Source organism: Globicephala melas, chromosome 6 (genome assembly GCF_963455315.2).
Source record: "Globicephala melas chromosome 6, mGloMel1.2, whole genome shotgun sequence".
Taxonomy (NCBI): Eukaryota; Metazoa; Chordata; class Mammalia; order Artiodactyla; family Delphinidae; genus Globicephala; species Globicephala melas.
In genome coordinates, this window is record NC_083319.1 from 109,329,470 (window position 1) to 109,347,035 (window position 17,566).

Consider the following 17,566-nt stretch of genomic DNA (forward strand, 5'->3'; position numbering starts at 1 on the left):
TCCCCGGTCGGGGAATTAAGATTGCGACTTAATTTTGCCATGTCGTGCAGCAAAAAAAAAAAAAAAGAAAAAAAAGTATTATCTAAAATTTATTAGTCCTTCCTATGAATCTTCTTGAAGATGAAGCAAGTTTGCAAAGCATCAGCTTAACTGTCTATCAAAGACTTAAAAGGCAAGGTTAAAGATCTGATTACAGTGTGTTAACAAAAAAGCTTAGTCAAGTTGCTGCGATATACAACATTTTAAGATAACCAGAATTGTGACTGATAGCATTATACCAGGACATATCTACATTTCAGAAACTTTACATAATTTCTAGAATATATTATAATAACATTTATCTGTACTGTATAATCTGAGGAGGCTTATCACCCACTTGACGATGCTTCCCATGTAATTCAACATACCAAATAATACGAGTTAAATACTGCTCTCTAAGATGCATCAAGGGCCTGCTAAAGCATCCCGAAGTTAGCTGGAGGGCAAAAGAATTTTAATTAAAATTTGGTATTTGGGAAGTTCGTCAAAAAGTTTCAAAACACTTGGTCAAATAAGATCACAGGTCACTGTAAGACAACACTTGTTTCTTAACCAAAGTGAGAAGAGATCTCAGAAACAAATATAGATCACTTACAGGCAAGGAAGTTCACATAATCTGTTATCAAAAGCAGCATTCTAGGGACTTCCCTGGTGGCACAGTGGTTGGGAATCCGCCTGCCAATGCAGGGGACACGGGTTCGAGCCCTGGTCCAGGAGGATCCCACATGCCATGGAGTAACTGGGCCCGTGCGCCACAACTACTGAGCCTGTGCTCTAGAGCCCAGGCTCCGCGATAAGAGAAGCCACAGCACCAAATGAAGAGTAGCCCCTGCTCACCGCAACTAGAGAAAAGCCCACGCGCAGCAATGAAGACCCAACACGGCCAAAAATAAATAAAAATTAAAAAAAAAAGCATTCTAAGTAAACTTGTTCCCTTAGTAGAGAGGGACCAAATCGAGTCTTGCACCAGCCTATTTTTAATAACAAAATCCATTTACTTACTTAAGTTTAACCTAGTCTCAGCCCAACCATGTGTAAAACTCCCTTTAAAAAAAAACATATATCCTACTTTCCTGCTGTATACTGAAACGTTTCCTTTATTATTTTAGTAGCTTTAATTACATATTTAAATTTGAATCCAAAGCTCTAAAAAACCCTTAATTTCTAGTGAAATCCAAGAAGCGATCAATTATTAACTGTCCTTTAGCATTCTGTAGGTTGGCAAACAACAATAATTTTTTTTTTTTTTTGCGGTACGCGGGCCTCTCACTGTTGTGGCCTCTCCCGTTGCGGAGCACAGGCTCCAGACGCGCAGGCTCAGCGGCCATGGCTCACGGGCCCAGCCACTCTGTGGCATGTGGGATCTCCCCGGACCAGGGCACGAACCCGTGTCCCCTGCATCGGCAGGCGGACTCTCAACCACTGGCCACCAGGGAAGCCTAATAATAATTTTTTAAAACATCTGCTTTTTATAGAAAATAGTGTGATACCAAACATAGTCCCAGACACCTTTAGCTTCTATATTCAGTACTTAATGTTTCAGTACCCTGCCTGGGAATGACCTAGCTATTCAGTATCCCCCGTCATCCAACCCAAACTAGCACAACTCTAAAATTTAAGTTACCAAATATCTGGAGGGACCACCCTTAAGCAGACATTCCCAAATCATAGCCATTTCTAAAGAGGTCACCCAAAAGCTCTCATCCTATTTGCATCTAATTTACTTATAAGAATTTCATCATACCAAGCTAATTTTTTTTTCTGTTGACAAACTGCAACAGAAACAACATAAACCCATTCACCCTCAGTAAACCCAGGCACAATAAAAGACATGTCTGTATTGACCACACCAACAACTGCCTTCATACTTCCTTGCCAAGAGAACCCCAATACTGTTCAGTTATTAGGCCCATGATTTTCATTGGTCCCTCCTTAGCCCCAGTGGGTGAATGAGGATTAGGTTAAAGCAATCCTGGTGTAATTCCTTTTCTTCTTGGCAATATTTGATTTAATACAGGTGCAACCTTGCTTAAGAACTGTGAAGGCAAATAAGGGAACTTTTGGGTTTCCTTTGCTCTTGAAAGGGACAAAAGGTTCATACTTTCCTGAATCTGGTCATTGTTGGATGAGGACTGGTGCCGTGGAAGCTGTCTTAGGATCATGAGGGAACAAATCCAAGGACAAAACTGACATGTAAAAATGGCAGAGGAAAATATGGCAAGAACCTGGATCCTTGATGTCACTGATTCACTGACTGAATCTATGCTGGAACCATTAGGAATTAGTCGTAATTGTTTAAGATACTTTTAGTTGTGTTTTCTATTACAAGCATTTAAAAGCATCCTAAGTAAGTAATGTTAAAGGCATCTCTCACAGTTTATACTTACTTTTCGGAAACTCTTACTAGAAATTTCTATTGCTGGTTATAAGGTTTATCCTAAATAGTTTGAATTTTCTAAAAGACATGTCTGTATTAGTCAAACCAACAAGCTTAAGCTAGCTTCAATACCAGATATCAATTCCATACTGAATATTTCCCAGATCATGAGGACCTGAAGTTCATTTTGGCCTGTTTTCTAAATAGTAGTAAGTATTTAATTTGTAAGCATTTACTTTTTAAGTCTATTAAATAGAGCTCATTTACAAGTTAACCTCAGCAATACTATCCAAAGACAAAGACACCTAATCATAATGAAACACATACATCCAGATAGATCTCATAGCCAGCAAACTTATATGCAAGACAAATGTAAACATACACACAGAACAAAATCTAATTCCTGCAGAACAAAAACAAAAGGGTGAAGTCCAACAATTTCCTCAACTTTTTCAAACAAGGATCCTACTTTTTAACAGCAAACAACATGCAAATGTAAAGATAAGGAATCATTACCACACGTGTCATGGCAATTCACCTGGCAAATGCAAACCAAAAATAACAGTTGGAATAGGTTGAACTTACTTAGTTACCTTCAAGCTTGCTCCTCAGAATATTTTCGTTCTCTTGGGGTCAGAATTCTGAAAAAAAGGTATTTTATCAAGCCAGCTTTCTCTTAACTGCATATGCAAAAAGAACCAGTTTTGGAATTTTAAGAGAGTTTCATCTTAAGTAATTTAGTCCAGAGTCTAAAGAATGTAGTGGTGGTGAAATGTTTTAAAAAAATCTTCTTTCTCTCCCTTTCTAGGAGCATACTGAAGATCTCCCAGTTTTGCAAAATACATGCTAGGGGGACTACAAGATGGAACAGAGCTCTGATTATCCATACTTAATTATTCATGGCTGGTGTTATCTAATATTAATAAAGCAAACAAATGCAATGCAAAATGGTCTTTCAGGATCACAGTTCCCCAGTGCCAAAAAGGGAGATACCCATTCATTGCAAAAGGAAAATCCCAACCAATGCTCGACCACAGGCAAAACCCAACACAATAGGGAAGGACACCCTGGTGCCGTCACACGCAAGCCCTGTTACCGAAGACGTCTCAACTGACCAGTGCATACTGATACACACACATACAAACAACAAACGAATGGTCCCACTAACAAAGGCACAAGCTGGAGTGGCTCACCCCAAAACAATACACACACAAAAAAACACAAACTACGGTCACACAGAAATCAGTGGAGGTGTAGTCTAAAATTCCATTTCTACTCCCAGATGGAGGTCTCCAAACAGACTGGCTTAGCTCTCAAAAGAGAACAGACCCAGAGTGTCTCACTTCCTACAAGGGAAGTAACCCAAATGGAGTGGAGAGAATTCCCAGCCTGTGCAAGATGGAGCGACTTACCCCCAAGTGACACCAAATGTGGACCACAGCTCTGGACGTTTCTCTGCTCCAAATGACCTTGTGCACTGGGGCAGCTGACGCCTCTCAGGGAGAGTCCCTCACAGTTCCTGGATGCAAAATGAGCTCCAGCAGCTGCTGGGAACTTGGGAAGGGGCTGTCCCTGGCCGGGGTCCACCCGCCACAGGCACAGATTCCTGGCTGGCTCACCATAATTGTTACTGAACGCAAGTCTGTGCCTAATAACACAGTGAGACCGAACAATACTGAAACATTAGAGTTTGAAGCAGAGAGGTTAATTTTTGGGCCAGGCAAGGAGACAGGTGGCTCATGCCTTAAAAAGGCCAAACTCCGAAAAGCTTTCAGCAAAGCCCTTTTTAAAGGCAAGGTGAGGGGGTGTGTGAATTGTTGCAAACTTCTTGGTGTCAGATCCTTTGTTCTTGTAGCTGTCCCTGTAGGCCAGGTTTCTGTTATTCTGTGTTCAGGTCAGGTCAAGGTCAGGCTATCCTGTATATTTCAAGCCATAGGCAACATTCTTTTACAAAAGGTGCAGAGCCAGCATGACTTAAGCAGAGGCAACAGGGCACAAAGGTTGGAGCTAAAGAAATAGATCCAATATGGAGTCAGATTTATTCTTCCCTATTACAAGACCACACACACCCCAACTTCAGATTCAAGTCCCCCATGCATGGCATCACAAGGTCCTGTGGGGGAAACTTAGTCCCTTCCTTCAGTGATCCGACGCTGGAGTTTTTCTGCAGTGTTTCTTCCAGCATGGCCATGCAGCCAAGGACTGAGCATCTCCAGTGACAGAGAGCTCGGCCCGTTCTCACAAACTCAGGAAGTACTCCCCCCACACCCCTGGGTTTTTTAGCATAAATCTGTTTTCACAGCAACCAGCCTTTACCATTGGTTTCCGCCCCCACCCTGGGAAAACCTTCCTCTCCACAACCTCCAGAGCATTAGGACAGCAAGCGTGCCCCCCCACCCCTTCTATCCATGTGAATCCTGTTCCTTTGTCCCAGCATCTCATGGTTTGTGTCCCCTTCTGGTCTGAACGCTTCTGCCCTGCATGTGTCACGTTTGGGGCTAATGTTGCCCCTGAGGTGTGGTGCCCACAGTCAGACACAGCACACTGGGTGTGGTGATTTGTCCATCAATAATTTGGCACTTCGATGGCTTTTCTCACGAGACAGATGATTGCCTTTCGCAACATGAGCCCTTGAAGGCTGACATGGGTCACTTCTGGGGACAGTGTAATGATGGGTCTGAGTAAGGCCAGAGGGTCTTGCTCCTTTGCCATGTGCAGTGGTTCCCAGACAGTGGCCACAGGACACAGGTCACCAACGGTCAGGGGACTTCCCATGCAAAGGTTGCCAACTGTGATTGTGCTTCCATGCTGGAACCTGGGTGCCCTTGATGCCCTTGAAGTGTTCTTCATCCATCTCTGGAGGGCCTGCTACACGTATACATTCCATGACCAGTGCAATGTGTTTATAAGCGGGTGCATAATAAATTACTGGAAACAGCTGAGGTTTTAATCCTCCATTAATACAGAAAGTTTGACTCCTGTCAGCCATGGTCTCTGCTTAAAATATTTAGGAGTTGGTTTCCACAGCGGTCTGCCAAAGCCTTCCATGATGGATGGCAGAAGCCGAGTCGGGGGCACTTCACTCACTGTGGAGGTGCGGGGGCCAGGGGCGTGCTGCTGCTTCTCACACCAGGTCAAGGAGCCAGGACTGTTCTGTGAGAAGAGTAGGAAGCCACTTGAGGACACGTAGAATTTCCGTCTCCAGTCTGAGGGTTAAGGACAGGGATGTCCAGCATCTTCTTTGTCAGGGGCTCCTCTGTTGAAGCCATTTGCCTGTTAGTATCCGGGTTTCCCTGCGGATGTGTCCTTTACACTAGTTTTCTCACTTTCAGAGCTGCTATCATGACTGGTCACCCAGGTACGACACGGGTATTTCTATCTATCCGCCCCACACCAAAGCCCTCCCTTATCCTGGGCAGTAAGGGCCCCTGGGGTCCTTTAGAACCTGACACTGATACCTACAGGGAAGGGCCTGATCCTAAAATACATGAGAGGATCCAGCACTGAACACCTGGGTGATGCCCTCGTGAGAAATTTAGGAAATGCCACTTGAGGAAACGGGTCTATCAATGGTGCTACCCCTTCATCCTTACAGACATGAAGTTCCCTGCAAGCTTTCCTGCCTGCTGCATAGTAAAGGAAGCGAAACAATAAATACGGGTGCGCTGCCCTGCCATGTGGGAAGCGCTCACGTACCCAGCACTTGATGCCCAGACCCGTCCCTGCCTTGCCTCCTGTCTCCTCCGCTCCGGCCATCCCCAGCCGTGTCGCTGGCGGCACCATTACCGACCCTCCTCCTCGCTGCGGGAAGTTCCTCAGGCATCCCAGGCCCTCCCGGGACGTCCAGACCCCACGGCTTTCCTATAACACTCTCCCTTCCACCAAACTGCTCTTTGGTAGGTCTACGAACGCCTCGTACCATGTCTGCGCACCTGCACAGGGGGTGGAGCCCTCTCCCCGCTCTTGGTCCAGCCTCGCCCTCCCTTCCAGGCCCCTGATTGTGCAGCCCCCAGCGCGCTCTGCTCACTCACAGGGGACCAGGGTGCTTCTGTCCTGGTGCCGCGCTTGGCGTGCGCTGTGTCATGTCGGGCGGGAGACAGTTCTCCAAGGGCCTCTCCTGTGTCTGACATCTTGCAGGCGGAGACGCTGACACCTCTGTTCTGGATGGACCGTCTTTACAAGCATGCTTACATGGTGGACAGCCTGGAACCTCGGAGATGGAGGTTCCCTCTGGAGAAGGGGTGGCAGCCGTGCTTCCCATCGTACAAGCCTTGCCTGCCTTGGGCTCCAGGTTCCTCTCCTGTAATGCCACCCGCTGCCATGCAGTCACCATGTGGCCACCTGAGTCACCCTGCAGGAACTGGGGAACTAGCACAAGAAAAGACTGGCACCCAGACTACTGATATAATTTAAGTCCTTTATCTCTGACCCAGGGTCCTGTGTCTCCTGCCAGCACCCAGGACACTGGTGGGCTAGCTCCTCACTTACAAGTGGGGGAAAATCTCAGCCCTTTCACAGCTCTTGACAGGACCTTACTCTGGGAGTCTCATCTCCCCCAAATAAGAAAGTCAAGGGTAGAGACAGGAATCCTGTATTATATTTCCTAACACCTCTGATGTTTTCCCCTACACATTCTAGTGCACAGTAAGGTTTTTTGATGATGAAATAAATGATATTGATAATAAAGGCAAATAATCATAGCAAGAAGCTCCCTAGTTTGACTCAGTTTCCACCCATAATGATCTTTTCTGTTCTGCATGGCTCTGGGTCTCTCAAGCAATAGGGTCGTTTTTTAATTGCACATGTGCAAGAGGGGATGGGCAAGGAGCAAGTGTGGGGAGGCTAGGGAATAAGATGAAGGGAATAGGTTCCATAACCAAGCTGTGGCAGAGATTCCTAATTGCCACTCAATATTCATTCTTCCTTTTTTTTCCTTGTAAAAATAATCCTAATTATTGTTTTAGCTGAGAACATCATGGCTAGCTAAAATCATACATTTCTCAGTCTGCTTTATAGCCAGATCTGGCGTATCACAGAGTTCTAGCCGAGGAGACATAGTGGAAGTGGAAGAGAGTGTGCCCTCATTTTCACTCCTTTTTTCTTCCTACTGCCTGGATTGCAAATATAATTGCTGGCACTCCAGCAGCCATGTTGGCCCATGAGGTGAATTTGGAAATAGAATTCATGCATAGTGAGTAACAAGACAGGAGGAGCATGAGCCCGATACCATGAAGCCACCAAACCATCTGTGAACTGACTCCTGACTTCGTTCATGAGAGAAAAAGAAACTTCTATTTTCTTTAAGCCACTGTTATTTTGGATCTTCTAGCAACCTAATCCTAACTACTACACAAACTCAATTTTCACTGAGTGTGGAGTATATTATAAATCACACTTCCTAAGAAAGGTGCCATCCTATGTCCTTTTGACACTCAAAACATTGAAAAGTGAGGGCTACGATCAAACCACGTACATGTCTCCATGCAACCCAACAGCAAACCCATTTTAAACAACTGAATTCAATTCTATTTTATGAAGAACTTAGTCTGACTCACACATGTGTGTAGTGTGTCTTAGGAATACTTACATAAACATATTTAGGAATGGCTTGTTTCAAATATTTTCTAACAGCTTGAACGTAAAGATTTTACTACCTAAAATAAAATGTCATAGGTACTTTGAAAATGCTTCGTAACTTCGCATGCCGCCAGCACAGCCCAATTCAGGCTGGGCCTGGCTTCCAACCTTGGCATCCTTCCTCTTGTACCCTAGTGATTTTAATCCCTTGGGCCAACCCCAAGCCAAGGCAAGAGACGCCCCAGCCCTACCAGCTCCACAGCCTGGGACCTTGGCTTCAGGTGACCATTGCTACCATCGGCTGCCTTATGCAAAATGCGATCCTTAATAAACCCTTCTGTGGAATGTGGAGAGGGAACACGGCGGGGCAATGCTAAAAGCACTCATGGTCTCGATTCTCGCCCCAGCTCCGTGGTGTACCAGTTGTGCTGCCGTCAGGAAGGCATGGGCGTTCAGTCTCTGTGTCCTCACCTGACAGAAAAGGAATGAAGCAGTCTTTGAGGTTTCACAGAGCAATTCATGAGGAAGAGCGCTGTAACTAGAAGGGCCCCATCACGTCACAGACCATGAAGATGGGGACTTCTGACATTTAGAAATCCAATGGAAAAGGAAGGAAACCATGGACTTAGCCTACTGGGCATATATTAATTTTGCAAGGGTGTCAACCCCTATCATCTGTAACTTCTTGGATGTCTATCAACCCAAACCTATTAGGACCTTCTTTGGAGAGTTATCTCAGAGAAACTGTTTCCTTCTGCCCTCTTTCCAACATACACAGTGGAGGCTAAGGGTATTGCTTTAACTCATCAAACCAAATAAGGTTTATTAATATTGACCAGAGACTTATTAATACGTTTTTTGTTACCCAAACGTTATTGACCAGAGATGTTTCAATATTGATTTACATAACAAATCACCAGCCACAGGCGTTAGATTCTGAAAAAGTCCCCTGGTCAATAAATGAGTTAATTAAAAGAATTTAGATATCGGTCTCAGAACAGCAAGATTTGCCTGGTACCTTCTGAAAGACCAAGGGCAGATGGTGGCATTTCAATATTCACCATTATAGCAGTGTTACTATTCACTATTTTAAAAGATCATCAGGGATAAAGGCAAGGCTCATTCTTTAGTCAGTGGTTTCTCAAACACCATGAAGAGAACCTGCTGTCTTCCTGGTGAAGTTCTCAGTCAGGACTGTAGAGAGAAGCCCACAGTTCTGAGATGGAGCACAGAAGTCAGATGCAGGGGGCTCTCTGAGTTGGGCTAACTTGTCAACCTGCTCACCTCTGGTAGGTGGCCTACGTTTAGATCCCAGCTTTGCTATTCGCTTTCACGTAATCCTGGTCCCATAACTGAACTTCAGTTTCCTCATCTATAAAATGGGAATGACAGAACATACTAGATGCTTGTTACTTTCAATACCATTCCTCCTAGTTCCTAAAAAAACAAACAAATAAACAAAAAAACAGTATCTACAGGATCAGAGACCATTGCTACATGCGCCGAAGCCTTGGGGACTCTGGGCCTCCCTCCCAGCGTCCTTAGAGGGTCAAGAAGAGATGAAAGCTGATTCAGAGATGTTCCTTGGAGAAACAACTTCAAGACTTGTGTGGGATGGAACTCTACTGGATGACCTCAAACCAGAGGCAGAACTGTGAAGCAGACAAAGGCTGTGCTCAGTTCCCCTGCCTCCCAATTCCAGACCCCCTCTCCCTCCCGAGAAGATGTCCGTTCTTGGACACCAGTGTCCCTTAGCTGCTCATGGAGGCTCAGGTCATCTTTCCCTCCCGGGGAAGTCCAGTGCCCAGGGTTGGTCTCAGGCACCACACTCTCATCTCTCAGTCATCCTCATCACAACTTCCTTATGCACCAGACTCTTCTAGAAGAAGGTCTGATAAGGCGATTCACTCAGTGGTTAAGGAGCTCGTAAGATTCTTGGAGTTTCCCTGTTCAAGACAATTAGCAGTTCCTCCCATAGGAGATTTTAAGGCTAAGGCATCACCAAGAAGCCCTTTTATTCTCTTTCCTAAGCCCCATCTTGAACCCACGGGTAAAAAGATTTTTATTTGCCAAAGAGGCAACGTAATAAGCAGTCACGCAGTGCTGGCCATGGGCTGAGGCCACCAGCGCCACCCGGGCCTGAACTTAACTGCTGCCCCCAGCAAGACACCCGAGCAGGACGGCTTTCCGAGCCCTGTCGCTGGCTTGTGAACCCACTATTAGACTTCCAAGATGAGCCTTTAGGAATTTCTAGCCTTAAAAAAGGATTTTGAGAATAGGCTGGTGAGGTAGCATTTTTTAAGGCAACAAGCTGTGTAAGTGTCCACCTAGTCCACCGACGGAGAGGCACACCTGAGCCCAAAGCACTGCCTCTGCCTTTCCCTGTCCTAAGACAGGTGACACCGAGAAAGGGGGGAAAGTCCTTTCAGCCTCAAAGGTCTTTCCAGTTGAAAACAGTGCTGAAGTAGCAAAATAAAATCACCCATCGACAAAAGTGTCGAGGGACCCAGCCCACCTCAAAGGCCTTCTCCCCTGAGCCAGGGTGTAGGAAGGAGTCTGGCACCAGCCTACCTGCCCTGTGCAGGCAAGGGAGACAGCAAGCAAGACCCAGGGAAAGCCGCTCAAGAATGGAGACACTTGCGGGCCGCTGGAGCCGAGGGGCCGAGGCCAGAGCGGCCAGGTCGCTGCAGATGGAGACACGATGCTCTGTGACATGCCAAGCTGTGTGCTGGGAGGCCCGCACACAAACCCTAGCCAGGCTCTCACATCCGCCCTGTCCCCCTCCACAGAAAGGCCTTATCACCTGTCACACACGGGTATTTTCAGCCACACTCGGCTGCAGGGATAAACACGGTGTCCGCAGTAGCACCCTTGACTACAAAGGACAACTGTGACAAATGTCAGGGCCCTTTGAATTTGAAGATAGCCTTGTTAACTACTGCGGAGGCCGGACTTTCTGCTGTCAACAGAGCTTCTCAAGTTATTTACGCCCGCGGCGACTTGCATTAGATCACCCCGCCCCCCACTTTTAGCTGCTTCCCTGCGACATGTCAGAATGAAAGCCAGCCTGCTGTCAGCAGTCACATGTCCCACATCGCCTGGATGACCACTGAAACGGGAGTTCCCACCGTGGGCTTGAGGCGTCTCCACGTTAGCCCAACTCTAATTCCCCAGGGAACTTAATCGATGGCACAAAATGCTATCTCATCCTTCATTCTGAAACGCTGAAAGGCTTCCAACAGAATAAATCACTCTGTGAGACTCCGTAAACGCCCAGTCTCAACCATGCCTGCAAGGATTCTTGAAGAACCTGCACAAGGAGGCTATTGTACGCGTGTACAAATAGATGACACAATTCCAGGGTTTAATACTATCCGCCAAGTTAAACTACTGTGGAACAGCTGTGCACATGTGAAATGATGCCTGGCACCACTGGAGATCCATAAATCAGCCCTGGCATACTTTCCTCCTATTAAGAGAGTCAAATAAGAAAAAAACCACAAATTAAGATGTGTCTAGGACATGGACGACATCGCCATTCCTCTCTGAATGCAAAAATAAATAAAAATTAGGCTTCATTTTGCTGGGGTTTCTTTCCGAGGGGCACAAGTTTTCCAGCATGTGAAAACCTGGCAGAAAACCTTGTTCTGAGCAGGGTCATGCTGGGCTGGTTGGTTTGCCTTTCTGTATGTCGCAGGCAAAACAGAAGTGATGAGCCAACCTGAGAGGCAGTTGTTCTTTACAAGGAGTGGACGGGGGCTTCCCTGGTGGCGCAGTGGTTGAGAATCCACCTGCCAATGCCAGGGACATGGGTTCGAGCCCCAGTTGGGGAAGATCCCACATGCCGTGGAGCAACTAAGCCCATGTGCCACAGCTACTGAAGCCTGCATGCCTGGAGTCCATGCTCCACAACAAGAGAAGCCACCGCAATGAGAAGCCCGTGCACTGCAGTGATGAGTAGCCCCTGCTCACTACAGCTAAAGAAAGCCTGCACGCAGCAACGAAGTCCCAAGGCAGCCAAAAATAAACAAACAAATAAATGAATGAATAAGGAGTGGACAGATACGCCAGGGACCCAATGCAGCCATAAATATATACATACATACATACATACATAACTAAGGAATGGATGGATAAGCCAGGAACCCAAACTCTCCCAGGAAAATTATAACCAGATTATATGTGTAGGGCCCTGTCTCTTTGCAGTTCATCCCTTTGTTCTGGCTTGTTCGTCTGCAGGACAACAACACACAGCAGAGGTCAGATGGCTGGGCCACTGGATGCCTCCATCCAGCCTTGGGTGAATGGCTTGGCTGGAGAAGCCAAGACTAAAACGAAGGGAAGTTGCATCATTATAAAGTTGGGTCACCAGTGGATAGAGTGGCCAACCACCTCAGTCAGCCTGCATCTGAGGGGGTTCCTGAGATGAACGAGTTTTGGTGCTAAAATGAGAAATATCCTTGGCAAACTGGGCAGAGTTTGTCACCTCAGTAAGTGACCGAGTTTTAGGCTATTTGGGAAAACTGAATCATCTATGAGTCTAAACAAGCTGATAACTCTCAGCTTCTCTTTAGCTGAGTGATGTCAACACAGACAATCCAGTCCCCAGCTAGATGACTCCGCAGAGTGTCACAGATGTGCCAATTAACATCAATTAACTGAGCCTTTGCTTTGTGCTCAGCATGGCGCTGTGTACTGAGTAGGGATAAAAAGGCAAGTGCAAAGAATAAAACTAGAACACTCCCTAACACCATACACAAAAATGAACTCAAAATGGATTAAAGACCTAAATGTAAGGCCACACACTATCAAACTCTTAGAGGAAAACAGAGGCAGAACACTCTATGACATAAATCACTTCAAGATCCTTTTTGACCCACCTCCTAGAGAAATGGAAATAAAACCAAAAATAAACAAATGGGACCTAATGAAACTTCAAAGCTTTTGCACAGCAAAGAAAACCATAAACAAGACGAAAAGACAGCCCTCAGAATGGGAGAAAATATTTGCAAATGAAGCAACTGACAAAGGATTAATGTCCAAAATTTACAAGCAGCTCATGCAACTCAATAACAAAAAAAACCAAACAACCCAATCCAAAAATGGGCAGAAGACCTAAATAGACATTTCTCCAAAGAAGATATACAGACTGCCAACAAACATATGAAAGAATGCTCAACATCATTAATCATTAGAGAAATGCAAATCAAAACTACAATGAGGTATCACCTCACACCAGTCAGAATGGCCATCATCAAAAAGTCTACAAACAACAAATGCTGGAGAGGGTGTGGAGAAAAGGGAACCCTCTTGCACTGTTGGTGGGAATGTAAACTGATACAGCCACTATGGAGAACAGTGTGGAGGTTCCTTAAAAAAGTAAGAATAGAACTATCATATGACCCAGCAATCCCACTACTGGGTATATACCCTGAGAAAACCATAATTCAAAACAAGTCATGTACCAAAATGTTCATTGCAGCTCTATTTACAATAGCCAGGACATGGAAGCAACCTAAGTGTCCATCAATAGATAAATGGATAAAGAAGATGTGGCATATATATACAATGGAATATTACTCAGCCATAAAAAGAAACAAAATTGAGTTATTTGTAGTGAGGTGGATGGTCCTAGAGTCATACAGAGTGAAGTCAGTCAGAAAGAGAAAAACAAATACCGTATGCTAACACATATATATGGAATCTAAAGAAAAAATATGGTTCTGAAGAACCTAGGGGCAGGACAGGAATAAAGACACAGATGTAGAGAATGGACTTGAGGACATGGGGAGGGGTAAGCTGGCATGAAGTGAGAGAGTGGCAATGACATATATACTACCAAACGTAAAATAGATAGCTAGTGGGAAGCAGCCGCATAGCACAGGGAGATCAGCTCGGTGCTTTGTGACCGCCTGGAGGGGTGGGATAGGGAGGGTGGGAGGGAGGGAGACACAAGAGGGAAGAGATATGGGGATATATGTATATGTATAGCTGATTCATTTTGTTATAAAGCAGAAACTAACACACCACTGTAAAGCAATTATACTCCATTAAAGATGTTAAAAAAATTAAAATTAAAAATAAATAAAATAAAAAGGGAAGTGCAATTAATTCCTCACTTTCTTTTAATTCACCTTTATAGGGTACAGCCAAGTAAACCTATGCTAACTCCTAAAGGATCTTGGAATCCACAAAGAGACCTGCTTTTACATGGAGACTGAGGGTGCACATGACCCCACAGCCCTTCCCAATGGCGCTGAAGGTCAGTGTCAACAAGCACACAAACCATTAGCTGAAGCTGGCTGAGGAGGGAGGAGAGAGAATGCTATGCCTTGATAGAGACAGGAGATCCATTTCTTCCGTGGCTGACTCTTCACAGACAGTTCTTCCATAGGAGCTCCAAAAAACGTCATTTGAATAAGCATATCGTCTCCTAAAGGAACTACCAGGAAGAAATACATTCATTTGATTTTGGAGTTCCTTTATTTAAATATCTCACTGTCTTACAGTCAGGCATATTAAATCTTTATACACAACTTATAAAATGAATGATGTTTTTGGTGGCAGCCGCTGTCATAAGGCAAATGTGTGCTCTGTGGTCGGTACTGAAATTTTATTCTTCCCGATTACAGAAGCAAAACTTTTTTATTGTAGAAAACTTGGAAATTTTATGAAAACAAAACTTGAAATCACCTAAATTATTATTATTTTATAGTTTCATCCTATTCCTTTTCTGTGCACATATACTTTTTACATAGTTGGAGTCCCTGCGTGTCCACTTCAGTGTTCTACTTTTTACCCCCGACATTCTATTTCCCATATTTTCATGTTTCATGAAGTATACTTCCAAGTCAGTGGTCCTGGACCCCTTTACACCCTTTAAATTTATCATGTGGACCAAATATCCTTAAAATTCTCCTCAAAGAGTCTTGTGAAATGTTCCCTAAAAATTCCAGTCGATTCTGTGACCTCAGTGAGTGTTTACTATATTTCCTGCACTAAGACGTAGGAATTATGAAGATGTAAGACGAGAACTTCATGTGATACACACTCATGAGAATTTGAATCTGAAGCGACTCACTGTATTCTGTCCTAGTCATCAGTTACATGCACTGTAAAAACAACTTTCTAGAAACACGCCATGTATGTTTGACTCAACATGGCATTTTTTATCATTTTTGTAAAAAGTTGGACACTGCGCTCTTTATCAGAAATGTAGTATGAAGTATATAATTTTTCCCCAAGGAGAAGCCAGATTCGATTTACATGAATTTAACATCATTTTAAACATTTCAGGGGTAGAGCTGTATCAATTAATATGCTTTCTTCCAAACAAAAAGGCTAACTGGCTTAGCCAAGAAGGACATCAATTAAGCTGCATAGTTTGGAGACCAGAGCAGAGCGGGCTTGGGTGAGAATGTCAGGGTCTCTCTCCTCTTTGTGCTCCTCTCAGCCTTGTCCTCCTTCCAGTGTTGGGCCATCCTCAGCCGGGGAGTATGATGGCTGCTCCCAACACAGCAAGGTCCAGAGGGAAATAAGGGACGAGGTCTTAGAATCAAGGAAGCCTTTTCCAGAGGCCCGCACCAGATGTCCCCTCCTGTTTCCTGACTAGTATAAGGTCATACACACACATGCCTGCCTGGTCTGATCACTAATAAGGGAAATGGTATAACTGGCATTGACTTAGACCAGCAATCATCAAATTATTGCCAAGGACCGCTTCTGGCCCTCAGCCTGTTTTGTCAATAAAGTTTTATTGTAACACAGCCTTGCTCATTTACATATGATTGTGTCTGGCTGCTTTCTCGCAGAGCAGAGCTGTTACAACAGAGACCATGTGCTTCACAAAGCCTAAATGTGTCCTGTCTGGCTGTCTTAGTTTGTTTGGGGTGCTTTTTTTTTTTTTTTTAAATTTATTTTTGGCTGCACTGGGTCTTTGTTGCTCCACGCAGGCTTTCTCTAGTTGTGGCGAGCGGGGGCTACACTTTGTTGCGGTGTGTGGGCTTCTCATTGTGGTGGCTTCTCTTGTTGTAGAGCACAGGCTCTAGGCGTGCGGGCTTCAGCAGCTGTAGCACACAGGCTCAGTAGCTGCTGCACGCGGGCTCTAGAGTGCAGGCTCAGTAGTTGTGGCGCACGGGCTTAGCTGCTCTGTGGCATGTGGGATCTTCCCAGACCAGGGATCGGACCCGTGTGCCCTGCATTGGCAGGCGGCTTCGTAACCACTGTGCCACCAGGGAAGCCCCTGGGCTGTTTCAATAAGATACCATACACTGGGAGGCTTGCAAACAACAGACATCTCTTTCTCACAGTTCTAGAGGCTGCGGAGTCTGAGGTCAAGGTGCTGGCAGATTCAGTGTCTGGAGAGAGCCCATATCCTGGTTCAGAGACGGCCACCTTTTGGCCGTGTGTCACGTGGAGAAGGGGCAAGGGAGCCCTCTGAGGGGGCCCCAATGCCCCTTCTGAGGGCTCTGCCCTCATGATCCAGTCACCTCCCAGAGTTCTCATCTCCAAATACCATCACTTGGACATCAAGTTTCAACATCTGAATTTTGGGGAGACACAAACATTCAAACCAAACACACTGGCCTGTTACAGAAAATATTTGCCGACCTCTCATGCAGAGAATGCTTAAGGCGGGATAGATGGAGACAGATCACCCACAATGACTGTTGCAAGTCAGTGTGGCCCTAAAAACAAACTCTGTCCTCGAAACGCAGAGAGAAAGCTAACGGCGTATTATCACACTGCACGGATCATATAAACTATGCATGAAGATTAAAGCAGAAACAGAGACACAGACGTAGAGAACAAATGTATGGACACCAAGGGGGAAGGGGAGGTGGGATGAATTAGGAGATTGGGAATGACATATATACACTACTGTGTATAAAACAGATAACTAATGAGAACCTGCTGTATAGCACAGGGAACTCAATGCTCCATGGTGACCTACATGGGAAGGAAATCTAAAAAGGAGGGGATATATGTATACATATAGCTCATTCACTTTGCTGTACAGCAGAAACTAACAACATTGTAAAGCAACTATACTCCAATAAAAATTAATTTTAAAAAAAGTAATGTGAGAATTCAGAGGAGAAAGTCATCAATAAAGGCAAGGCAAAAGCATCACCCCAGGACACGAATTCTCCCCTAGATGCCTGGAGACGAGAAACAGACACTGCTCTCTCCAGCCTCCCTGCATCTGGGGGCTCACTCTCCAAAGACAGGTGACCAGCACGTGCAGGTTGGTCTGGATGCTGGCACCACAGGCTGCAACGGGACGGTCCCCTGGCCTTCCTCATGTCTTCTCAGCCTTAATCATTCCAGGATGATTCTAGATAAAAATGTGGAATTTCATCATTGTTGTCCAACCCTGTTGATACAAGTCCTGTATCATTTCCCTCCTGTTCTGTGGTAATTCTCTCTTGTTCTCGACTATTAGGATGCCTTCAAAGAGGTCTGAAAAGCACTCATCGTAAGAGGTAATATTAGAAGCCTCACTCCAGTCAAGAGGATTTTTACACTGAAGGAGATTAGAAAATCCTCGAGCTGAACGAGAAAGGAATCTGC

The 17,566-nt window shown here is 45.2% G+C and overlaps 1 protein-coding gene across 12 annotated transcripts in view; it reads right to left on the reverse strand.

Annotated features, from left to right (window-relative positions):
• Positions 1–53: 53 nt before the first annotated feature.
• The window catches only part of SAP30 (Sin3A associated protein 30), a 115,647-nt gene continuing 98,134 nt past the window's right edge, over positions 54–17,566 (reverse strand). For all 12 annotated transcript variants that reach the window (XM_070045827.1, XM_070045828.1, XM_070045829.1 and 9 more), the window contains one exon: positions 54–3,057. The gene's annotated coding sequence lies outside the window, so the exon portion shown is untranslated. The remainder of the gene's footprint in view (positions 3,058–17,566) is intronic.